At 36.8% G+C, this 27,923-nt stretch overlaps 1 protein-coding gene across 10 annotated transcripts in view; it reads left to right on the forward strand.

Annotated features, from left to right (window-relative positions):
• The window catches only part of LOC131437417 (dnaJ homolog subfamily B member 6-B), a 189,253-nt gene that overhangs the window by 96,542 nt on the left and 64,788 nt on the right, over nt 1–27,923 (forward strand). The window contains exon 3 of one of the 10 annotated variants that reach the window (XM_058606734.1): nt 1,570–1,648. The exons of the other annotated variants lie outside the window; for them this stretch is intronic. The gene's annotated coding sequence lies outside the window, so the exon portion shown is untranslated. The remainder of the gene's footprint in view (nt 1–1,569; nt 1,649–27,923) is intronic. 10 annotated transcript variants of the gene reach the window in all.

Below are 27,923 nucleotides of genomic sequence, written 5' to 3' on the forward strand. Positions count from 1 at the left end.
TAATGTTTAGTAAAATTGTCATAATGTTAGCCAATTGTGCATAAATGCAGGTTTTTTTTTCATCCCGTAACTGGCACGAGCCTACTGCATCTTTCCTGGCTAGTAAGTTAGCAAACAGAACTTTCAATTTATCATGTAATTCCTTTCTGGAACGTGTGCATTGTCATGTGTCTTTCATCTCAAACGTTACATTAGTACGCGTCCTTGATGCGAACTGGAACTTGTCTTCACGTAGGAATGCATTTACATATTACTGTATACAGACCCGACAAAGCACTTGAGAAAGAAAAATATCCACATACTATGGGCATACTACTAATGTCTGTGGTTTAACGGGAATTGTTGTTGAATTCGAAAACTACATACCAAACCCGACAAAGAAGTCCGATGAAACCTCTTACCAGTCGTCCGGTATCGACTTTCATTCGTTTCCATAAGGCAGCAATCATACGAGAAAAGCACACATTTGAATACGAATACTTTAGTATTTGAGCTTTGGAAGCGGGTAGGAATTTGTGGATCGAATAATTAAATTAACAGCAACTCATTGATATAAAGAAACGTATCGAGAATTCGTGGACTGGCTCGAGGAATGGTTTAGGGATGGCTGCTAGATAGCTACATTTGAGTTACATTAGAAATTGATTTATTATTTTTATGCTACTACCTCGATTGTATTCGTGAAATTTTACCGAGTGAGTGATTGTTGAATGCATATAACATAACAACTTTTGAGTATTTAGAATTGCTTGCCGACTTATAAACAATGCAAAAATCAATGAAAAACATCTCATATGTCGAAGAAAAAACATTTGTCCTTAATACAATGCACCGATTCACAAGAAGATTGTTGAATTGAACGAATTATACTACGGATTGCTTCCCCATCCACCGTGTAGTCCAGATCTGGCCCTTAATGACAATCTCATTTCACCGGCGAAAAATTCAATTAAATCATTATTTAAAAAAAAAATTTATCAAACAAACTACTACTATTTATTCAATTAAAAATTGGAAGAAGAAAAAATACAAAATAAAACTTTTATCAGAAGATAACTTGAAGTTGATAAGTTGAAGGAGTTCAAGGAAAAGATAGTTTAGTAAAATAGAGCAATCAGATGTGAAACGTCGAAAAAAATCTAATAACTGAAGGGAAAAAAAATTCCTGCAGTTGTCGCTTTTTACGACATGAAAGCACGAAACCAGTCGATCTATTCCTGGTTAATTTTTCCCCGTCGGATTCCGCACGACATCTAGGCTGGCTTTTCTTAAGACTGGTCTAGGTGAAATGACTCATACATGCATCTTGACAACTGATGCTATCGACATATCTCTTATACCTGACCTCGAAACTCGAGATAATTGAGCTGTCACAGATAGAGTGACAAGACAGAGAATGCGCAGGTTATCATTGCGTCACGATTAACTCTGAAAAAAATCGGGCTTATAGTGATTATATGGAAAGCCTTAATTTCTAGCTCTGTACAATAAATCAGAAGTGTATAGACTTTAATGAAAGCTTGTCGGTGAAGTTCTATTCAGTGCTAATATATTCTGTTTGTTACATAGGTACCATAATATTCATGCATACTACGCGAATGTCGCGAATGAACTCTTACACACCACGAACAGTCTACAACATCGAAAGGTATGCAAACTGAAAACTATTTCGAATACCATGATTTCTGCTATGCGCCAGACTCCATCGCATCGGGATTCCTAGCTGCAAACATGACTCATCAAACGAACAAGCATGCATAAATCGTTTAATTACATCTTTTCACTGCACGCTCATTGCTAGAGGATATTATCTCGTGCCATCTGTCTTCCTCTTTCATAAACCAGACACACATCATTAGGTGCATTATTTTTCCCAGCCTATAGTCGAGCAGTTTTGCGCGTGGGCACCGACTTCTCGTGCCACTGTGTGGATCTATTCTACTGAGTTCGCGGCAGCTTTAGTCTTGTGGCCCTTTCTGGTACTACAAAGAAATTATTTCTTTCATCCTACAAGAGGATCATGTTGAGCGCAATTACATGTCCGTGAATGAGTCTAATGTCATGTCAATCGGTGTAGATCTTCCTCGTATGGAGTTAGACAGCATTAGTCACTCGCCCATTCGCAGTAACGGAGACAAACACGACGACGATTAATTTTGCCAAAGTTAGCTGCTTTATTGAATCTATGGTGGTTCTTTTCAAATCGTATGCTCTTTTCAAACATGGCGTATAAATATCGGATGGGGTTGGGTTGGCTGTGTGTGGGTGAAAAATCACTTACCAGCTGAATTCCGATGGTGGTAGCGATTGCTATCCTCCGGACGATGACCTCATTCGTATAAGATAGGTAGAATAAGTACAACAAATGCAGCTCTGATTCGCTGCGGCAAGCGGAGTAGAGATGTCGCTCAAACTAAGAAGGATCATCGTTTATCGAGAGCTAGAACCTATGGTGCACTTCACGGTCCTTATTCAATTTCGGACATGCTCATTTATCATTTGCTTCCGTTTAGCCTATTTCTGCCTGCAAGATTTTTAGTGTGAAGATCTGGAACATGCCAAAATCATATGGAATGTGTTTATCCATTTTTTTTTCTATTTCTTTGAAGACGAAGAGTGACTGCTGAATATTAGTAACGGTTGGATACCATTAGTTAACAGAAACACCTAGGACCAATTTGTTTCTTCTTGCGATAATTTACTCGTTTAGCATAATAGAGTCTCAATAAAATCTCGATTGATATTCTGTTGCTTGAAAAACGGCAAACGGTAACCTAATCATTCAAAACAGAAAAATCATACGTCGGAAAGTGTTTGAATCATTTTCGTTATCAGGCCCAACCATTCCGGATTTCGTGATTAAAAATCCGAACACTGCCAGACCTGTCGACTCACTATTTTCTTCTAAATATAAGATCGAAGGGAACATTATCAATCTCAGAACCAGTGCGGTAAAATTTCATTTTCAATCGAATAATATAGGATGAAAATGAAATTTATGGCCGCTGACCGTCAGCATATCCCTACTAATTAATTTGACTTTTGCTGCCATTTTCAAGTGAAGCTCCTGGAATTCATCGTCAGTTGAATAATCGTACCTAATCATTTGAAGTTTTGCTTGCTCAGTTTCGAGTGCCAAGTAGTGTAGCTCCTTCATTGCCTTCGCTCTTGGTGGTAAGCAAGTTCGAACGAATGGAATTATGAATGGAATAAAGTATTAAAAATAAAAACTGCAGGAGGAAACAATTAATTTTTGTGTATTCTGTGATTGATATTTCAGTTATCTGATTAGTCTTTCATCTATTATCTTGAACCAATTCGAATGTTCACATGAACCTCATTTGAAGGCCGCTCTCATACTGTTGAAAGAGATATTTTGTTACTTCAAGAGATCAACTGACGGTGGTTAAACTGAGCCTCGATTGAAGAGAAACGAGTGATGAACTGAATGATGCCCGTTCGGGCCGTCAGCAAACATTGTGTGTGTCAGAGAGTGAAGTTTACTGCATTAGAGAGATCGTCAATGTGTTCCACATTCAGTTTCAATTGAATTGAATGAAGTTTTACTGAATTGCTCAGAACACTCGTGTTAATCGTTTCAAAATTGGTGATTGTGCACTGCAAAAATTACTGGATAAAAATCTACGCCAAACGCATGGTGCGTTCTGAAGCGGAAACCGAAGACTAGTAGTCTCAAAGTAGATTTATATATCCACTTACTAACATGGTCTGCCAACTAGATGAATTTAGCAGTAAGTTTTATGAGAATTTGCATCCATTTCATTTAAAATGAGTATTTATGAAATTGAGAAATTTTCACTTACCGTGTTGTAATATCGTAACCAAAAGTCGGATCTGGACTTTTTTTCGGGGACTTTTTAAAGAATTTCTAGAATTGAAAGCTATTTCTAGAATTAGACAAAATAAAACATTTAAAAAAGCATTTCCTTAATTTACAATATTATTTCTTTATTTTTGATAGTTCTGCCAACTCTTCACGTTGAAGAGAAAAGAGCAACACAATCAGTCCAGTGCTTCTCTAACATTTCCATATCTTCCTTGTAAAATGATTTATCTCTTGCCTCTAAAGAAACTTTCGTTGTCAGCGATGAAGTCTGTCAACTGGCAGTAGTCGACTTTCTCAATTTATACTGCTATAAGCACTGATGAGCCAAAGGCGAAACGTGAAGAAAATCGAAATTAAATATGTGCACAAACTAAAAAAAACCTCTAAATGTTTAGGCAGTAGTCACATATTCGGTGAATATGCTGGGTGCGTTATCAACTCCAAGCCCATTTTTTTTTCTCTCTTTCCGGTGTAATTACCTCATTTGGCTTTCCGCGCAGTGGACCGAAACTAAAAACCTGTTTTAATTCTATTCAAAATGTTTCTCTTCGATTCTTAAAAGAAACCAAAGATATTCTTAGTTCATTAACTAGTGTAACCTACAGAATGAACAGTTCGCTTATCGGTTAGGCCTATGAGAAAATAAAATGAGTGCCACTATTGTAGGTACTTCCCGCACCGAACCCCGAGAAGTGGTATAATCGAAGTCGGTTCGTATGGCCATCAATTAACAGGACGTACAAACTCTACTAGTTGTTATTGAAATTTTGATGATTTTATACAATTTTATCATCGTACTTTGAACGACGGTGTGAATTTTTGTTGAATCCGAAGAATATGCTTAATGTTTGGTAGGAGCATAAAATCTTTTCTATATAATTCATTTTACCCCGGCTTCAGCCTTTTTGGTCGTTCATCGGAGGAAAAGCATAAGATCCTAAGATTGGGAATATTGGTTCTGCCATCTCTGAAAGAAGAAAGTGAGATCCTTTTTTGAGTATATGAGTTATATCTTCCGTCGTTAATCGATAATCGGAAACCAGGATAGCCGGAATCAGTTTGTTTGGCTGCCTACTGATACTGATGGCTCCAGTAGTTCAGTGGCCAATTTAGATATTTTTACGATTTTTGTTTCGCCGCATTAGGTGAGAGTAAAACATCTTTAACACGGTTTGTTACCCTATGATTCCGACACCGGAAGACAGATCTGGATGAAATTTGTATGGGATCAGGATGTATTTGTATGGGGTCTCCTGATCCACTCCTGATCCTTTCACATCTTTCTAAGTTTGTTTAAAACACGCCATCTATGAAAAAAGTAAGTGACATCCATTTTGGAATATATAACCACTACTTCCCGTGCTTCCGGAACCGAAAGCCGGGAATCAAGACAGTTGGAATTGATTTGTTTGGTTATCTACTGATAATGGCTATCGACTAAAGTAGTTTTGAGGCCAGTTTAAACTTTTTACGTTTTTTAATTCGCCGCTTTAAGTGACGGTATTAAATTATTAACACACTTTGCCCTATAATTCCTGAACCGGAAATCGGATCCGGATAAAATTAGGAAGTTTCGTATGGGAGCATAAGATCTTTCATTTGAACTTAAGATTGTGTAGATCGATCTCGCTATCGAAAAGTGAGGAAGTAATTTGAAATTTGAATTTTTACACTAATCATCCTGTAATTCCGGAACCAGAAGTCGTATCGAAATGAAATATAAGAACTTTGTATGAGACAATTATACCTTTCATTTGAATCTAAGTTTGTGGAAATCGGTTTAACCGTCTCTGGGAAAAGTTAGTGCACCCTTTATCATTTTTGCGCATATCATCCTGTAAATCCGGAACCGGAAGTCAGATTCGAAAAAAAATGGATAAATTTGAATCTAAGTTCATGAAAATCGGTTCAGCCATCCCCAGCCAATCTTGAATATTTTTTTTTTCTTCTAAAAGATTTTTTTCTAATTGGTCTCTTGAGTATTTTTGCTTTACTTTACGAACAGTTTTTCTGGGATTTTTGTAGGATCAATCTTTATCACCTAGGTATCTTTACAAAGTGTTAGATACCATTAAAATAGGTAACACCAAGTCGATATGACGTAATTATCAAGATGTAAAACATTTTTTATGCGAAAAAATGCATTTTCCAAATCGTTTTCCCCAAAATCTTGAGACTGAATGATTCAACGTTTCCTATAGTAAAAGTAGGGAAAGCTGTGGAATATTCCTGTAAAGCTTTCGGTTTAATACAAATTGATTATTGATGCTCCTTAAAATATGCTTCAGTTTAATATCATCATTGTGTTCCATATTGCTAGCCTTAACTTAAATTCACTACCAAATCAATCAACACTACCTAATCAATCAATATAATTGTATTTGAAAACTTATGAAAAGGAATGAAACGAACAGATTTTGATAAAGAGAATTGAGATTTTTTTCTTTGTAGGATATTTCTACTTAAGGAACAAAACTTTGTAATAAATGCCTAGATGATAAAAATTGATCCTACGAAAAAGAATCAGCAACACTGTAAGCAAATATATCTAAAAAACTACATTTTTCATAGTTAATACGTTAAGCAAAAATACTCAAAATAAGTGTATTTTAAGGCCGCTTTTACATAGGGGTAGCGGGGGCTTGTGTCCCCTGACCCACGGTCTTAGGGGGCTCTTTATAGAGCAGAGTTCCCGTAGCATTTTTTCAACCATTGCTCAGCTTGCATTGTGTTTTTATCCTTTGTATTTCTTTTAATCAAAAAGCAATGATGAATCAACACATGAAATTGTTTCGAAAGCAATTTTTTTTATTTAAAAGGTATTTTTATTCAGGCCTATTTGCATACAAGCTTCACGTGGCCGAATTAGCCGATTTTATAAATAATGTGTTTTTTGAAGTGGATCTCGTTGTCACTCTTTTTCTAGGAGGAGAGGAGCTTCCATTTCCCTCCTGCGAGGGTTGAGGGGCACTTTGTTCGTGACTCGTCTCGTCATCCATTGCCGCATCGGCGGTTTTGTTGTTGATTTCCGTCTTCTTTTCGTTCCTTGATGTTCGCAGTCTTGAGCTCGTTGCTATTTGCTGTAGATGCGCCTTGTTGTACATTGGTTGCAGTTGCTGGTTGGTTTGATGGTGAAATAGGAGTACTGCGCTCACTAGTTTCCATTGTTGAACGGTTGACCTTGTCTTTGGTTGAAGATGTCCTTTTCGCAGTTTCGGTGCAAGGTTTACCGTAGTGTGCAGGTTGTTCACAAAACTGGCATGTAACCAGCTGATTTTCATAGGTAATCAGCGTTTTACACGGATGTATCCCGTCTTGATCACAAATGATGTAAGATGGAACCGGTTTTGAAACCATTGTTTTTAGTATATTAAGACACCTAAATCGCTGTAACTCGTACAACAAACACCATAATGTCATGAAAATTTGACAGGTATCTTTCAAAGGATGAGAGATAATCCGGAATTTTTCATTAGATTACCAAAGTAGTTTGCTCGAAACAGTAACATGCATTTTTCTATAAGTCTGCCTTTTGTTCTGCCAGTGTGAACTGCGAATGTAGCAACATAAACCGCTAGGTAGACAATAAAATCGTGTTGTGCCCAACAATACGGTTTCGAGACGGGCAAAGATAATGGGCAAAACCTACGTTGTTTTGTAAAAGAAACAAATGTACCTTGTTGTGAAGAAAGTGCAACAGATTCACCTGAACGAAAATAACAATTCGGTTTGTTTTTAATAAGAACACATTGGAACAGATATTTAGAAATGTTTTTGTGCTTATATCAAAATTATATAGTTCTCTGCCTCGACTAAATAATAACGATAATTGTTTATCACATCCCCAGCAGCTCATAAAACTACAACTAACTGCCTGGAAGTGATTTCGTCGTTATTATCGTAGCCAATTTACTTTTTGAGATCGCAACATTTGTTGCTGATTCACACTTACATATACTTCCTGTCTTCAGAGCTTATTGAAGGAAAACTAGAAGACCTAAACGATAAATTGTCACTGCTGTTGCTGTTGACACGTAACAACCCTTAAGTGGAGACCACGTACCGTATTTCCGTTTTTCGAACCATATTGTGCTCTTCTGGGCTGAGATGGTGAGCAATGTGAGGTAGGTAGGAATATTCAAACAACGCCCGATAAAATTTGATACAATCACGTGGTGGCGCTAGTGCTTTTGGATAAGAGCGATTGAACCTATACAGACGTGTTGTAAGCATGTTACGTCAAACGAACGATCTCCGACAGCAAGGCGCTAGGTGGTGTGTTTTCTTTGGAGAAAGTTTTGATTGATTTCATTTGTCAAAATAGGACCGTTACTAGCGTTACGTTAATTAAATTAATGTTATTTTTTGGTAAGTAGCTCTGTGAGTCTATTTTCCAACTCATTTGTGTGAAATAACAGCAGAACTGAATCAACCATTCTTCCTCGCTCTGATTACTCCCTAACTAAACTAAACTTCTTGCTTTATATGTTTATGGTGGACGTACACTTTTACTACGATTGCGGTCAACGATTTTTTTTTTGATTCCTAAATGATAGAAGTCCACTCAATTTACCGGCGTCCAACATTCAAGCATGCTAATCACGAACGTAATTCCAGTGTACCGTAGAATTTATCGATCTGCCAGACCTCCATGGCATTGGACCATTGACCGTCCGAACATCCCCTCGACAGCGTAACCTCGCGTCTCATCAGCTCTGTACTCCAATATGTTGAGCTAGATCAGAAGCTCAGATAACCGACGAAGCGCGTAAATGAAACTTCAATTGACTTTCGTCCGCTCTCGCTACGTTTGTTTCGGGTCACCGTCTCTCGCTATGCCTCTCCGAAACCACCAGATCGTGTTAATTGTTTGTGTGCCTATTATGGAACCCCGTAACAACCGGCACACCGCGTGCAGCTCTAGATTAACCTAAGTGTATGTGTTTGTATGGCTACTGTAATGAGTTTATCTAATTCACGCGATTCGTTTTAGGCCCGATACCTTTCAGTAAATAAATGAATATTTATCCGAGCCGTTTGTTTGAAATTTTAAATGATTCAGTTCTACAGAGGGGATATGCGATTTGGCCCGTTACATAATGGAATAGGTATTTTTAGTTTGAACTTGGTCAAACTTAGGTTTAAAGCGCATGATGATGATGTAATAAACTTTTGTTCGTTGGATTATTTTTTAAATTTTCTGGGTGTTTATTTTTTTCAATATTGACCATCATCGTGATTAATCCGGAATAAACGTTAGTTATCATATGTTTATTTCTCTGGGTAGTCCGCTGCCGAGAATACTTTGTTGTTGTTTGTACTATGAATTTCCTGAACATATGGAGCACGAAAACGAATACTTTCCGAAGCTCCTACAACTCTGGACAACCGGCCGCTTAAATAGCTGATTTACCCGCGTTACATTATTATATAAAAGAACCCTTGCCAAAGTCACATGTTCCGATCTACTCAGACCAAATACAGCGTAGTTTCCCACATAGTTAACCCCCCATTGAACGGAGCTTCTGATACCCCAAGTGTTATATAGCTTTTGACTCAACTCAAAGAATTCGGAAAAAATCTATGTGTGTATGGATGTGTGTGTAACTTACAAAAAATGTTCTATCTACTCAACAAGCTTAGTCTAATTTGAAAACTACTTTTACCTTATTCATCTAGTTCGAAGATCTAATAATGGTCCCAGAGACGTAATGGTATAAGTGACTTATGGGACAAAACGCACTTTTTCCGCTCAATTTTCTCGTAAATGGCTTGAAGATTAAATGGCGAATGGTTCCGGATATCATATTCAAAGCGGTCATTGTTGCGAACATTTTTGTTTCGGGAGATGTGATCATATAGGTGACGTATCCGGCAAATCGGTTCAAGTCATTAAATTTCCTCGGAGACGCCAGAATCGATCTCGAATATATAAAGCAGGTTTGAATGTTTTTATTCCATAAGTTTACAATCCTCATGGTGACCACTTTTTGTTCCGATTTAGTCTCGGAAAGTCCAATTCGAAGAAGATGTGCATGATAGCACATGAGTCTGGACATCACACGAATGAAATCTCTACTCACATCCAGTCCCCTGAACCAAGCCTTTGTCAATATTTTAGGAATAATTGAGAGCATCCACCGACCCAGATCATCTTTATCCCAAAAAGCTTGCCATCTGGCAAGTGTTCTTTGGTGAGATGTGCTATAGAATTCGTTGAAAGCAATCGGTCTCTCATAAATTTCACCCTCAATAGCACCACGTTTGGCTAAAATATCGACTTTTTCATTGCATGGAATGGAGTAATGAGCCGGGACCCAAACTATTGTGATTTGATAATTATTATTCAATATGTCGTTCAGGCACTTCTCTTTCGGTTCATTTTTGCCAGCAGCGTTTGAGCGAATGGCTTCAATTGCACTCAGACTATCTGCGAAGAGAAAATAATGGTTTGGAGATAACGTAATGATTACACTCAAACTATAATGAACTGCTGCTAAAGGGTGATTTTTTAAGAGCTTGAGAACTTTTTTAAACAATAAAACGCATAAAATTTGCAAAATCTCATCGGTTCTTTATTTTAAACGTTAGATTGGTACATGACATTTACTTTTTGAAGATAATTTCATTTAAATGTTGACCGCGGCTGCGTCTTAGGTGGTCCATTCGGAAAATCCGCTTTTTTATCGACAAATTTTGTTCAGCGATGAGGCTCATTTCTGGTTGAATGGCTACGTAAATAAGCAAAATTGCCGCATTTGGAGTGAAGAGCAACCAGAAGCCGTTCAAGAACTGCCCATGCATCCCGAAAAATGCACTGTTTGGTGTGGTTTGTACGCTGGTGGAATCATTGGACCGTATTTTTTCAAAGATGCTGTTGGACGCAACGTTACAGTGAATGGCGATCGCTATCGTTCGATGCTAACAAACTTTTTGTTGCCAAAAATGGAAGAACTGAACTTGGTTGACATGTGGTTTCAACAAGATGGCGCTACATGCCACACAGCTCGCGATTCTATGGCCATTTTGAGGGAAAACTTCGGAGAACAATTCATCTCAAGAAATGGACCGGTAAGTTGGCCACCAAGATCATGCGATTTGACGCCTTTAGACTATTTTTTGTGGGGCTACGTCAAGTCTAAAGTCTACAGAAATAAGCCAGTAACTATTCCAGCTTTGGAAGACAACATTTCCGAAGAAATTCGGGCTATTCCGGCCGAAATGCTCGAAAAAGTTGCCCAAAATTGGACTTTCCGAATGGACCACCTAAGACGCAGCCGCGGTCAACATTTAAATGAAATTATCTTCAAAAAGTAAATGTCATGTACCAATCTAACGTTTAAAATAAAGAACCGATGAGATTTTGCAAATTTTATGCGTTTTATTGTTTAAAAAAGTTCTCAAGCTCTTAAAAAATCACCCTTTATATAAACAGATGCATGTTCTTGAAGCCTAAAAGCCGTGGAAAATACATGCGTTTCTCTGACAAAAGGTTGTACAAATAATTATTTATAAGCGCTGAAAGTCCATGTTGGTGGAACTTGTCTGAAAGAACATCAATGAAAACTTAATCAAATGCTCCTTTAATGTCTAAAAATACAGATGCCATTTGTTGTTTTTGAGCGAAGGCAATTTGGATATCAGACGAAAGTAATGCAAGGCAATCATTCGTCCCTTTATTTCTACGGAAGCCAAACTGAGTATCTGACAACAAACCGTTCGTCTCGACCCAAGTGTCGAGACGTCGAAGAATAATTTTTTCGAACAATTTTCTGATGCAGGGCAACATAGCAATGGGTATGTATGAGTTGTGATTGGAAGCTGGTTACCCCGGCTTTTGAATGGCGATAACTTTCACTTGCCTCCAGTCAGGTGGAACAATATTTTGCTCAAGAAACTTGTTGAACAATTCCAACAAACGTCTTTTTGAAAGGTCGGGCAGATTCTTCACCAAGTTGAATTTAATTCTGTCCAACCCAGGAGCGTTATTGTGACATAAGTGCTATGGAAAATTCCATCATTGAAAAAGGGGCTATCAATCAAACCATTATTTGGGCTAGACTCCCTAATAATGCTATGTGTAGGAACAGAATTTGGCAAACTTTCCTCGCAAAATCAAATATCCATCGGTTCGAGTATTCCTCACTCTCAATTCCTACGTTACGATTCCTCATTCGTCTGGCCGTATTCCAAAGAGTGCTCATTGAGGTTTCTCTTGACAAACCTTCGACAAAATGTCTCAAATAACTACATTTCTTCGCCCGAAGTATTCTCTTGTACTGGGTTTTTAAAGTCAAGAATTTTTCAAAACTATAAGGAGTTCCTCCTCTTCGTTTTAAAAACGTCTTGAAAGCATTTTGTTTCGCGTGTTAAGCATCTGAGCACTCTTTCTCCCACCAAGGGTTTGGAGGCCTTCTTTTAGACGATGGACCAAGAAAACGTTTGGTTTGGGCTTGTTCTGCGGTCTCCAGAATCGAACAAACGAGGAAGTCATATTCTTCAAGTAGGGGCAGCTCTTCAATTTAGTACTTGAGATACTACTTTGGTATTTAATCCAGTCAACATTTTTTGTCTAATTATATGGAATATTAACTGAATTAGCAATACATTTGTTACTGCTAAATGAGATGATGATTGGTAAATGATCGCTACCGTGTAAATCAGGAAATACTTTAAAGGTGCAATCTAGTCGAGCAAAGAGATAAATCTAATGCACTAGGACGTGCGGAGGTTTTGGGATCCGTGTCGTGCTACCCATATTCAATAGTGTCATGCTAAAATTGTCGCAAATATTATATATCAAAGATGATCTGCTATCATTGTAAACGAATTGCGAATTGAAATCTCCCAGAATCAAACGTGGAGCAGGAAGGGTTTCGACCATTTTATTAAGCTGTCGCAGTCCAACGCTGTGCTTTTGGAGGAATATATACCGAAGCAATGCAAATTTCTTTTCCTTTAATGTTTAATTGTCAAACAACAACTTCTGTACTAGAAATAGAAGGAATGTTTAATCTATAAAAGGAATAATATTTCTTAATTCCTAAAAGCACTCCACCATACGGAGAGTTTCTATAGAGACGTAAAAGTCATTAAAATTTAAGGCTATGTTTGCTGTAAGGCATGTTTCGCACAAATCAAATACATCACATTCTTGACTATGCAACAAAACTTTAAATGAATCAAGTCTTTTCGATAATTCCACTGCAGAACAGTGATTGAATCATTTGCGGCGGATGATAAATTATCCATCAAATGATACAAAACCTGAGAGAACTGGTCATTGAGCTGATAACTGTTTCAAAAAAGTTCTAGCTATTGAAAGGAATGCCGTTATGATGGTCCTAAGAGGTTCAGTAATATTGAATGCTGCGAAAATCCATTCTACAATTTCTGAAAACTTCAGTAATCCTGTTGGTGAATGTGAAACGGAGCCCACTGGATTATTGTCTTTTCTTGTGCTAGTTCCTGGATTCCTGGATTGGTTTGTGAATTTGACAAAGCAGGAGGCAACGTTTTTGCTTTTAAATTTGGCTTTTTAGATTTAACACGGGAATCTTTTTTGGAAGGTGTGATTTTGGGTGTTTTTTTGGTAATTTGAGTGGGGGGGACTTCTTCCTCTTAACAGAACCTTGAGGAGTGACTTCACTTTTTTCATCAGAGTGAGATTCTTCTAGCTCTAGATTTAAAAAACCATTTTCTGTTTCGAGTGGGGGGACATCAGTAATTCTTTTAAGCATTTCTGCATGTGTGCGCTTAGACCGTGCTTTCGAAGAAAACTTAATTTGATCTTTACGCAACTTAAATGCAGCGCATACTGAGAGATCATGAGGACTAGCCCCACAATAAACAGATTTTTCAATATCTTTATCGCAGAGATTATCCTTATGGGACCCTTGACATTTGATACATTTGGACTTATTACTACAATACGTATCTGTATGGCCGAATTTTTTACTGTTCGTGCAATTCCTAACATGCAGTACGAAAAACCAAACTGTAAGACGAATTTTATCGATATAGACATGGCTAGACAACGCAGATCCGGCAAATGTCACTCGAAACGAATCTGAGGGACGATAAGACTTATTTCCATCAACAATAGATGCTGAGTACAATTGTCTGCACAAAACACGCGAATACTTTCTTTTAGGTAATCCTACAAAAGTATACTATGAAAATTCCAAAAAACCGGCATCATGATTTCTCCGACCCAATGAACCTTCCTTTCAGGCACTCGTGCCGCTTCGAAGCACAGCTTCAGTCCTTTGTCCTGTAATCATTCTGTTCTCTGGCTTATAATAATGGATCCAGCCGAACATGTACTCGAAGTGCACTTGCGTCTTTTTAGTCCAAAAAATGTATGTGCGAAATCCAGCGCTAGAATAGTTTTCTCATCTGCAGAATCTTACCCAACTATGGTAAGCTCGGGTACTTTCTCTTTCCGGTCATCCAGTGCAATTTAGTGTCTTTTCATTTTTGTCATTTATTTTGCTCCGGATTTAACCTCTATTTTATTTAGTTTTGATACTATTCGCTTCGTATCAAACATTTTGTTTTGTTTTGTTTCTGATTTCGGGAGGGGGCAGGGCACCCTCACCCGCTGGGTACGTGCCTGTTTTGTTGACCATCTTTCTGGTTAGGAATGTCGGTATTTTTTAATTACTCGATTATTCAACAATCATGCAAATTTTTTAAACTAATCAATTAAATTGTATCGTTACTCGATTAATTATTCAATTATTATCATTGGATTTTTCGACATTCGATTAGTTTTATAATCACATATTAGTTTCAAACTAATCGATTAAATATTATTCGATTATCTGGGTAATTGACCGATTATTCAATTAATTTCGTCTGGAGAATTTGGTGTGCGGGGTAAGGTTTCCCATTTTTTACTAAAACCAATTTATTACTTCTAAATCATTGAAGCTAATTAAAACTGATTTGATCTCCTACTCAAAACCTATCGACAGAATTTCCTGCCTTAATACAAACTAGAAAAAAAACATGCCAATTTGTATTGTTTCGTGTGTAGAATTGATTGCTTCAACATGTTTTGTCATTAATCAACCTATTCTTGGCACTACATTCCGAAACGAATTAGGGTAACAGAGGTATTTTGGCCACTTCATATATTTTGGCCCACCTAACAAACTTTATCGATTTCATCGGATTTTATCGATGTTAAGTAACTCATTTTGCATCAATTTGAAGCTAATCACATTAAATTAAGATAAGGGGTTTTTAAAGATATTACAATATTTGGTGGATATTTTTATAAAGTGGGCCAATCCTATCCAATCCTAAAGTGGGCCAAAATACCTCTGTTACCCTATTTCTATAACAACTGCTATACCTGCCTTCATAATAGATTCTCGACATACATATTGATTCCGTGAGCTTTACAACAATCATATTAACAACCAAAATACTTCGGAATAGTCTCAATAGAATAACTTGTTCGAGAGACAAGTACCTCTTACCTGAACTCAATATCAGATTGCTTATTCATAGAATAAATGAATTATCGTTGCTTAAATAATTTGGATAGTGCTGCCCATCCCTGGATATAAACCGGACAACACACATGGGCTAGTTTGGTAATCCGACGGCAACCGAGGATTGTGGATGCATCCTTTGTCACGATGTCTTACCGAACACACACCTCGAGCCAACATCGAGGCGGCGCCCTTATATGTAAATAGTCTGACTTTTCACTGTAGAGTTCCCGACATCAGTGCTGCCGGGTGCTATTAGCCTAATTACTTTATTACTTATGTTGGAAAAGGCGAAACATGACAAACCGCTACAAGAGCACGTTGTCGGGAGATAAAACCTGTATGTAATCGTCATGAAATTAAGTCAATATTGAATGACGTGCGATATCTAGCACAGTGACTGGAGACTTCTTGCGATTTATCAGTGTAGTTGGGCACAAACATTCATTAAAATAATTAAAGAGTGAAGTTTTTCTTGTTTTTCCATTGCACTATGAGTAGTGAAAGTGAAAGTTATATTAGCCTCTGAGAATTGATTTTTTCACGTTCTGTTGACTGGCTACGACTTTTCTTTACCGGTGTTTGTTGTATAAATTCTCTTTCATACTAGCGATCTGCACCACCCGACAGTTTTTTTTATCAATATGACACTGTCTAAAAGATATTTTCAAAGCGATGTCATCATACTGATGTTGTACTGATCGCCATAACTGCAGTGAAGTAATGTAGTAAAGTAAAGGGTTACTCTTACCAAATCAGAATCCACAATGATATTAACACAACGTTGGAGTTTAGAACATTTTTTGTTGCAACGAAACTCATGCCATGTGAATGATCCCATAATTAAAAACGTGTGCCTAATCCACCTAGCAGTGAGATGATACCTTTTTTATCAATCCGCATGTGATCTTTGCATGAATATTCTTCGGTGTTTTAGTTCTCTGTAATGTCGAAGCTGCAAATCGGATCGAATTTGAATCTAAACGTGTGACAATCGATTGAACATTCCATGAGATGTCGAAGTTAGTTCCTCCGGTATTCAGGAATCAGCCTAACCCAAAACGATTTGTATGGAAAAATATGACGAATAAATTGGAATAGTTTCGAGTCCAAATTTTAAGCACACACACACACACACACACACACACACACACACACACACACACACACACACACACACACACACACACACACACACACACACACACACACACACACACACACACACACACACACACACACACACACACACACACACACACACACACACACACACACACACACACACACACACACACACACACACACACACACACACACACACACACGGACATTTGCTCAGTTCGTCGAGCTGAATCAAGGGGCTGAATTCCGGGCCTCTGAAATTTTTTCTAAAGTTTGAGCGAATTCTATATCTATTTTTTATCTATATAAAAAAGGTAAAATTGGATAAAATAAAATAGATTTAATAAATATAATATTTATATAAGGTTCGTTGAAAACCGGATGGTGGAAAAGTAGAAAGAATCAATAAATGTTGATGACTTTCATGAACGTAGATAAACAAAAGCAACGACCAGGAAGCACAAATGACCAAAAAGAACAGATGATTAGCCTACTCTGTCCCAAACCAAGGTTAATCTTGGCAGCTCGAAATTAACAAAAGAAGTCCTATGAACTCGATTAAGAAGATGTTTGGATCTGTTATCATACATTTTTGAAAAAAATAATAACCCGAATCGTCGAGGTTTCTTTTATTGCGACTGGATGGAGAAAAAATTTTTTTTATTAACAATATATTTATTAGGGCACTACTACCTTAGCTATAAGATACGGTGGGCAACATGTCCGTCTTTGACTGGCCCTCCTATCCCTATCGAAAAACAAACTTACATAATAGCTCGGGTCGGCGGTGTTCGAGCGTCGACCTGGAAGGATTCTTAGGGTTAGTATGATCGTAGCACTAGCCATGCAATGATTCTGTACGCTATGAATCGGCTGCGAAGTCTGTTGAAACAGAAAAGCGAAATTCCACGAAAAGAATGTAATGCCAGGATTTTTTTTCTAATGTAGCTGATAGCCAATAAACGACTGGTACATAAACAACATACCTGAAAGTAGAATGAACAGCAGGTTGAAAGTAGCAGGAACAACGCTGAAATACAGCGGATTATATCAATATTATATCAGACTACGATGATTGGGGACTGTTGTTTACTGTACGTACGTACTTCTTATTTATTGGCGAAATATTCACAAACGAAAATGGTTTTTCTGATTCGAACATCAAAATCACTAATTTTATACATAAATTCAGCAGAATTTTAGTTCATCCAAAATCAACAGGCTTTGTAAGTATGTCAGTAGATATGAAACCGTATGATTTCTCACGCAACCTAATCTTCCGATTATGATTTCCGTCCTACTATCTGTGCTTAACTTTGCGAAGAATGAAATAAGGTTTAGTACGTTTTGGCAAATAGAGAGCTTAAGCACCTCAAAATAGTATATATTCTCATGCATGTTTATTTAATCGTTAGATAATTATCTGCGTTCAATGCAAGGTTGCAGACTACATGCCCGCCTACAACGAGACTTCGGTTCTTGGATTGAGTCTTGTGTGAGGAAACGCCACTGTCCGCTGTCCGTGTGAATGGTTCTTAATGTGCCAAGCTTGCAAAAAGGCCCTTGTGCCAAACGGTACGTACGATGGTTCTACTAGACCTTTGTTTTTAACTAGGTAATTTATAAAGGTAGTACACCTCACTTTGAATCGACGATTGCATGCTAGCCGCCGGTTGGCGTGTTCCCAAAACAGCAGAACAGAAAACGGAAACAGTTGGAAACGTTGTGACCGCGTTGCAATGAAACTGGGTCAAGGACCGGTGCTGTTCTGTGGTTTGTGCGTACAATTGCAACGACTCTGGCATTGGTTATGCTGGCTGATCGAAATCATAGTGGAACAGTTTCCAGGGCCCGTCTGCCCGTCTGAAAGATTTGTATACAGACATGCTACAAAGTAGTTGACTTATCCAGGCAAAACACCTCATTCTAGTGCGTACACTGTAGTTTAAGTTCATAAATGTCAAATGGAAAATGTTTTCATTTAAATCATCTAATAAAGAGAGTAATTAGTTTCCCATTGCTGATTAAATAACATCATGCGCATGTTGCGTGTTCGGAGAAAAATTGTATCAAAGATAGCGTGATTTGTTTGATAGAACCACTCAACTCAACTACTGTTTCCGATTGTCATTTAAACTTTACGGCGAAACCTACCTTAATTGAGTTGACCCACATTTCTGCTTTCTCTTGTCACTATTGTTTTCGGAATGGCGCCTCGCGAAGCATAACCTAATCTAAAAATCATCACGATTTGCGTCGAGCTCTTCCGAAATAGAAGATAGTAGCTGTGGGCGAAAAAAAATTATCCAAAATTCGAACAATTGATTCAATTTCCGCAGGGTTTGAGTTGTCTCACCTTTCGACACATCAAACATCTTTTCGATTAGAGTTGGCTAAGTCCTAGTCAGCTGTCAATCGAAACGTTCGTCGAATTTAGGTCAGCAGTTTTATTAAAAAAAAATTGGTACCAGCTGACGGTACTATAAGTGGCTTCTTTTGTTGTCGATTCCACAACGTCTCTGCCGACCGAGGATGTGCTCATTTTATCTTCTCCAGAATGACTGAGAACATCAGGAATGGTGGAAAATCACGAAAGAAATTTGTGGCGCTAAGCCTGCTGCTAGTGAGCTCTACTACGGTGCGGGTGGTCTGCTCTTATTCTGACCACGGATCTCATCCCTGCAGGCACTGTGTCCTTGTACTTTACAGGCTGGTTGGCCACGTTCAGTCGTGAAATATGCTTCGTATCTAGGCCAACTGTTATCTATTTTATAGTTGTTGGTCTTCTTGCTGTTACTGATGATGAAATATTTATGAGGCAATAGCTTAGAAAAGACCCTGTCTCTCGGAATATTTCACGAGTTTCTCGCGAGTATTGGCAAAAATGAAACGATTTTTTGAGCGGATTGAAACAATGATGACATTTCGTTGAATAGGGTTGCCTTTGGCATCTTGGAGCTTAAGCAGTGTGCCTTAAAACTATATGAACCAAAATTAAATATTCAGTGTTCGGTGAAATGTATCATTACCATCAGTTAGATTCCAATAAATGACATAACCTGTAATGCCAATATATGCGATCAATATGACTCATCGAGTTAGTAAACAATAAATTGCCGTTCATTTACTACATTTGAGCACAAGTCGAATAGAAACATTCAACGAAATACCGCAAATTGTACACACATACTACACTAGCTAGCTTTACCGGCATAAAAAAAACAAAACTTAATTAAAACAAACAGCCGTGTTTCATCAGTTAATAAAACGTCCGAAATCCAGCCGTCGAGTGTGAGAAAAATTTCTCTCGGTTCTGTCAAATTACAACTTTCATCAGCATCACACGAGATAATGTTTTCCACATCGGCGACCTTCGCGGGAAACTTCCCGGAGGAAATATGTCTGTTCGGATTTAAGACGAAGGAAATTTGCTGGTGGGAAAGCCGCCAGTTTTTCCACCTCAACTGATCAGTAGCCAGTCATCGTAGGTTTCCTAAAATAGATGCCCGTCTGTTGGAGTAAGCGCGGGAAATTTCAATCTATTTTAAGCTGACTGCCAACAAGTAAAATTAGAATCGGCGTGAAATAGCGTTTTGTGGCTTCTCGAACTGATCTTTTGTTTATTTCTTGGCTGACTGTTTACGATCGCGAAATGGAAGCGCTACTTCACACGATGCGATTTGATTCGAAAGTTCATCATCTGCCACAATTAATCGGTATTATCTTCACGGTGGATCGAGCGAATGAAGAACAAATTCACAATAATTCCTATCAGTTAATATACTCGTCGAATAATTACCAAAATTACCTATAAGATTGAGCAGAGCTAACTGAAAATAAAAACATATTGGTGTCATATTTATACATTACAATAACACAAACAGCAATAACAACAATACCAATAATAATAATAATAATAATTATAGTAATAATAATAATAATAATAATAATAATAATGATAACAATAACCAACAACCAATTACCAATCAACAATAATAAAACGAGTAATTAAGTTTGAATTCTTGGGCTAAATTCACAGAAAATTTCATTTCTTTGTAATATACTTCGTTGAAGCCAATGTGTTATAAATTTGTAAATACCAAATTTAACAAACAGACCGGGTTTGTAATGGAAATACGGTCTACTACTACTAATGACAATAATAATAACACGATTTTAGTGTCTTCTATAACAGAGACGTTAATTTTATTTACTAATAGAGCTGCAAATATTTTATCATCGATGAGTCGTAAACACTTAGTAATTTGTAAGCATTATGAAAGCGTTTCATTATGTAGATGTTATCATGTTAGAAGAATCAGTTTGTTCATGTTTCCTTACTCTATTTGTTAATAATTTGAGTTATGATTGATAATGTGTCTCGTACATCCATGTAACCTCAGTATTCCTCCTTTACTAGTTAGTTATTAAAATATTCACTAAAATGAATTTCTTTTGTCTTTTAAATAAATAGACTACTTCTAACCATCTTCTATCTACAATCTTTTTGCATGTATTTCCGGCGTAATTGTGGTTAGGCGAAAATTTTTTGAAATCTTTGAGTCAAGCTAAACGCATATTTAATGTGACTGCTCACAACAGTCCCGATTCTTTCACAACAGTCCCGAGATGGGGATGATTTTTTTCCGTCAAAATTTTGAGTGAATCGAATTAAATAGATTAGTGCGTACTCCCTAAAAGCACTTTTGAGTAAGGAAGTACAGTAAAATCTTGAAAAAGTGAATAACACTTTTTCGAGTGATTTATAAATTTATTTTAGACAGTTTCAAATTCTTAACAAAGCCGACACATACACAATGATTTTTTTCAAATTAACTCCCATTGAGAGCTATTTTGTTGCGGTAGCTCGGGGACAACAATGGAACAGTTGTTGTTGTTCGTTTTTAAACAGTATTCGCCTTGTTGGTGTCGATTTTTGTCCCTGGAGTCGCTTGAAGTCGGCGCAGAGAATTATTATTGTCTTTGTTTTTATATAGTTGTTTGTTTAGCACAAGGATTAGCGTATTGAGCAGGTTGTAAACAGTATTGACAAGTTACATGTTTCCTGCAACCCACGTACACCATTTCGGATAGCTTGAGCTTAAGCTTGACCCACAACATCTGGTTGCTACTCCGTTACTGATCGGGATTAACTGAAATTGTACAGCAAATTTCTAGATGATCAGACCTGGAACTGGTAAATCATCCTTCAATGTGCATCTTCTGGGAACCCCAGAATTCATTGATCAGTACCGGCGCTGGCCAGACCCGAACGTAGATCGTCAGAGGAATGGCAAGAGATGTTAGTACAACACTTGTTGTTACTAGAGGCCGTATATACTACTGCGCACGCACGCGAGTAGGATATTTGTTAATATAAAATTCAGTAATGTATTCGCGCGCAACTTAATATGTTTTGGGTTTTTAGTAGTATTTGTGCGCGACTTAGTATGTTTCGGGATCAAGATGCACATGGACTTCCTGGGTGAACGTTTCTACAATATCCGATATTTAAGATCCGGAAAGCATTGATTCACAGTTCTTATTCGTGAAAACTGAGGGAAAATTTTTAATGGTATCGTGGAATGAATGAAAACTTTCTTAATTTTGTTCCAAATAAAACTGACTGCTTAAATATAAACGAGTGAATGGGATTTAGAAAAAAATAGTTCAACCCATCATTCAATTTATACTGTTTAAAAACAACTAATAACATGGAAGGAAAAAACGGATAAAACTCATCAACTAGATGGAAATAGATGAGAGATCATTTTTCCGATTCCACACGGTATCTAGGCTGGTCCTGTCCGGAGAAAGATAATAGGTACTATCAATCTACTAGTGAACATAAGCCCCTCCCACGTACATCATTTCGGATAGCGGTATTAACTTTATTTCAGCACAATCCTTTCAACGAAAACAATTTCTTCATATTTATGGTTGTCTCTTAGAACTCAATGTAACTACTTCCACTTCATATTGAAATATAGAACAGTTGGGAATTTTGATTTTGAGAATCTAAGAGATGTCTGAACCCTCGACGAAAAAAGACTAGCAAATCTTAGTATCTTTACGCCCCCCCCTAGTGAATTACCTCTTTTCTTTCTATAATTCATTCCTCTGTGTAATTCCTAAACCAACCCATAGCGGATAGTAGAACGTGATTGCCGCAAAACCAATGTGTTCAGAAAACCAAATACCAAAGGAAGATAATGAAGTTGGATAAAAGTCGTTGTCTTAAGATTATTCCGAAACAAAACAAACAAAGCAGTGGGCGGCAGCCCAAAGAGTAGGGCACACTATTATTGTAAAAAAGCAGCACGGAGAAGGGAAAGATGAAATTATGGTTTAATAATTTAATAATAGCATACGAAATTAGAAAACGGAAAACAGTTGCTTCAAAGCGGCTTGCAGTAAATTGATCGGGAGTGTTGTTGATGCTTTTCCAACTCAGGTTCCGTCCGTATGCGGATGCTACTGTTAGGAAAACCACTCAGACGTGGGAATGAAGTGATATTTCCGCAAGGCTTTACAAAGTGTACCTTTGGAAGGGTTTCTGCTGAAATACGATTGACGGTGATAGTGTAAAGTGATTTACTATTCAATATGAAAAATCGACTACCTTTATTTCGAGTTCTATTCGAACATTTGAATAAAATTCCGTTGTACTTCGGTTTAGTTTTTTTTTTTTTTTTTTTTTTTTTTTTTTTTTTTTTTTTAATAACTATTTATTGGAATATGAGTTAAAATTAAATTATTAAGATTTAAATTGGGTGTTCAGCCACAAGTGGTGACTTTTCAGCCCTGTTATATATATATATGATTTGGTTATTACCATGAAGACATCATTTGCTTCCGCAATTCTGAGATTTTTGTGTAGGGAAAATTCTAAACCTACTTGTATTGTGTAATGGGGAAAAGGAACTTATATACTAACTTACTAACTAATACAGAGAGCGAATCGATTCAATTGAAGATTGCATCGATTTTTGTCGGAATTTGCTTATAATATTATGTGACATTACATATAATGGTTCTATATTTGTGAGTCTGTGTAACTCATTTGTACTAAACCAGGGAGGACGCTTCAGAATCATTTTCAGAATTTTATTCTGAATCCTTTGAAGCGTTTTCTTCCTGGTGGAACAACAGCTTGACCAAATTGGTACCGCATAAAGCATGGCTGGTCTGAAAATTTGTTTATAAATTAACAATTTGTTTTTTAGACAGAGCTTAGAATTTCTGTTTATAAGAGGATATAAACATTTAATATATTTATTACACTTTGCCTGGATTCCTTCAATGTGATCCTTGAAAGTGAGTTTTTTGTCATACGTTAAACCTAAGTATTTAGCTTGATCAGACCATGTCAATTCCAAGCCATTCAATTTGAGAATGTGATTATTGGTTGGTTTAAGAAAAGAAGCTCTTGGCTTATGAGGAAAGATAATTAATTGCGTTTTTGCTGCATTTGGTTTAATTTTCCATTTTGACAGATAATCACTGAAAATATTTAAACTTCTTTGTAGGCGACTGCAGATCACTCTTAGATTTCTACCTGTGGCTAACAGACTTGTGTCGTCACAGAATAGCGATTTCTGACAACCAACGGGTAGATTTGGAAGATCAGAAGTGAAAATATTATTCAAGATTGGAGCTACACTCGAACCCTGCGGAACACCGGCTCGTACGGGTAGCAATTCAGATTTACAATTCTGATAGCTAACCTGAAGAGTACGATCAGTTAAATAATTTTGAATCATTTTGATCAAATAAATAGGAAACTGGAAATCAGACATTTTTGCTATTAAACCTTTGTGCCAAACACTGTCGAATGCTTTTTCTATGTCTAGAAAAGCAACTCCAGTGGATAACCCAGAAGATTTATTTGATTTTATCATGTTCGTTACTCTGACAAGTTGATGAGTAGTTGAATGTTCATGACGAAATCCAAACTGCTCTGGTAAAAAAATTGAATTCTCATTTATATGAGTCATCATTCTTAACAAGATAATTTTTTCAAAAAGTTTACTGATAGAAGAAAGTAAGCTAATTGGGCGATAACTTGATGTTTCTGCTGGGTTTTTATCAGGTTTTAGGATAGGAATTACTTTAGCGTTTTTCCATCTTTTTGGGAAGTAAGCTAATGAAAAACACTTGTTGAAAATTTTAACCAGGAGTCTCAAGGCAACATCGGGAAGATTTTTAATAAGAATATTAAAAATTCCATCATTACCAGGAGCCTTCATGTTTTTGAGTTTCCTAATAATTGATTTAATTTCATCAAAATTCGTCTCAATAATGTCATCGTGTGATAACACTTGGGTTGAAATATGATCATACTTCAGTGAGACTTCATTTTCAATAGGACTCACAACGTTTAAATTAAAATTGTGGACACTCTCGAACTGTTGAGCAAGTTTTTGAGCTTTTTCACCATTTGTAAGAAGTATTTGATTTCCTTCCTTGAGAGCAGGAATTGGTTTCTGAGGTTTCTTAAGAACCTTAGAAAGTTTCCAGAAAGGTTTAGAATATGGTTTAATTTGTTCAACTTCTTTAGCGAAATTTTCATTTCGCAAAAGAGTAAATCTATGTTTAATTTCTTTTTGTAAATCCTTAACTATGTTTTCCATAGCAGGATCACGAGAACGTTGATATTGTCGTCGACGAACATTCTTCAACCGAATGAGCAGTTGAAGATTGTCATCGATGATAGGAGAATTTAATTTAGTTTGAGCTTTGGGAACTGAAAGATTTCTAGCTTCGATAATATAATGATTCAAATTATCAATTGCTGTGTCGATGTCCGCAGAATTTTCTAAAATAGTTTCATGATCCACATGATTTTCAATGTGAGATCTGTAATCCAACCAATTAGCTCTATGATAGTTGAAAATAGAACTAATTGGATTAATTATAGCTTCGTTGGAAAGTCTGAATGTTACAGGAAGATGATCTGAGTCAAAATCAGCATGAGTAATCGGTTCACTACAAATGTGACTTTGATCTGTTAGAACCAGATCAATTGTAGACGGGTTTTTCACGGAAGAGAAACAAGTAGGATTACTGGGATGAAGAACTGTAAAGTAACCAGCTGAGAGTTGATTATGAAGTATTTTACCATTACTGTTATTTTGCCTACAATTCCACTGGACATGCTTAGCATTTAAGTCCCCTATTACGAAAAATTTCGATCGATATCTTGTAAGTTTTTGCAAATCGCCTTTAAAGAAATTTAATTGTTCGCCGGTGCATTGGAATGGCAAATATGCTCCAGCGATGAAATAAATTCCATGAATGGTTTCAACTTCGATTCCCAAGCTTTCAATAACTTTAGTATTGAAAGAAGGTAAAATTCGATGTTTAATTTGCCGTTGGACAAAAATGGCAACTCCACCACCAATTCCAGTAAACCTGTCAAATCGATGAACCACATAATGTGGATTACTTTTCAATTTTACATTTGGTTTAAGAAAAGTTTCTGTCACAATGGCAATATGAATTTTGTGAACTTTGAGAAAATTATAAAATTCATCTTCACTCGATTTCAAAGATCGAGCATTCCAATTTAAAATATTCAAATAATTATTTAACATCACTGTTAAATTTTAAATTCATTATAATATTATTTGCAAATTTCCATCCGATTTGAAATGCTTCAAAAAGTGATGAAGTCGAATTCATTTGGATGATCATTTGAAAAAGTTGATCTTGTAGGTAGATCATTTTAATTCAGTTATATCTCCTAAATCGACTTCATTTAAAGAAGCGAATGGCATTGAAGAAATATTTGTAGGTAGACTGCCATTAGAAGAAGATGATTTGGCCGGTCTACCTATTAATAAATTGTTTTCGTTAGAAGAAGAACTGCAAGGCGGTCCTGTGTTTTGATTATTTACATTAGAAGAAATAGGAGATAGATTTCTACCTAATATATCAGCATAACTGACATTAGAAGAAGATGATGACGAGGTCGATCTACCTGTCAATAAATTGTTTTCGTTAGAAGACGAATTGGCAGGTGCCTTAGAAGAATTTTCAGGTATATTCTGTAAATTTAAGGTCGTTGATTTGACTTGTTGTCTAAGCGAACGAGCGTTTAAAATTTTTTCCCTGACAGGACATTTCAAATAATTGGATTTATGATTTCCATTGCAATTTGAACATGAAAATTTATCAGTGGTTTCATTCATTGGACAAACGTTTTTCGAATGCGATTTACCACAATTCAAACACCGTATATCCATATGACAATTTTTGGTTCCATGACCGAAGCCTTGGCAACGACGACATTGCGTTAAGTTAGCAATACGATTATGCCGTTTATAATGTTCCCAATGAATTTTAATGTGGGAAATGAAACGTACTTTTTCTAAAGTTTTCAAACTGTTTACATCACTTCGATTGAAGTGTATTAGGTAAAGTTCATGGGAAATTCCAGAGCGTGGTTTAGAAGTACCATTCGCTCTTTTTTTCATAAGTATTACTTGGGAAGGGGCAAAACCAAGCAATTCTTTTAGTTCATTTTTAATTTCATCAATACTTTGATCATTTGATAATCCTTTCAAGACAGCCTTGAAGGGTCTGTCTGATTTTATATCATATGAATAAAATTTATGAAGTTTTTCGGACAAATATCGAATAAGACGTTCGTAATCTTCCAATCCATCCACCAAGACTCGACATTCTCCTCTTCGTCCGATTTGAAATGAGACTTTTACTTCCGGGAGAAAAGTAGAAAGCTCAGTACGGAATGCTTTGAAGTCGGAAATCATCACCGTCACTGGTGGCATAGATTGATGTTTCTTCCCAGAACGACAAGCGTCCATTTTGGGAATTTTTGAAGAATTTTCTTCTATGTCGCTACAATCGGATTCAGGAAGAATCTCGTAAATATTGTTAGACGGCATAGGATCAACGGAAGGGAAATCCGTCCGTTGTCTTTTATTTTTACATTCAGATTCTATAAGATCGTGAATGTTATTAGAAAAATGTTGAATAACGGATTGTGATTTATTCCGTATTGAATTATTTTTAGCCTTAGGCTTGTTGCCTTTCCGGTTGGACGCAGGCATTTTTGAAATTAATGAAATTTTAAATTGAATTAACTAGGCTAAATTAGTCTTCGATTAGACTCCTAGCTAGCCTTAAAAAAGGCTGATTAATTTCTTAGTCACTCTAATATCACTCTTTGTATCACTTAGTCACTCTAATATCACTCTTTGTATCACTTAGTCACTTAGTTAGTGATTCAGGTAGCCTTGAAAAAGACTGAATCCTTGAATCAATGAAACTCTAGGTAGCCAGAAAAAAATTCCAGGAGCCAAGAGCTATACGCGTGCGGTGCGAACGACTGTTCAACACCGACTGGCTCTTCGGTTTAGTTTATAATAGTAATCTTAGACAAATATGCTTACTTAATTTGGTTTAGAACTTGATCTATTATA

Source organism: Malaya genurostris, chromosome 3, assembly GCF_030247185.1.
Source record: "Malaya genurostris strain Urasoe2022 chromosome 3, Malgen_1.1, whole genome shotgun sequence".
NCBI classification, from domain to species: Eukaryota; Metazoa; Arthropoda; class Insecta; order Diptera; family Culicidae; genus Malaya; species Malaya genurostris.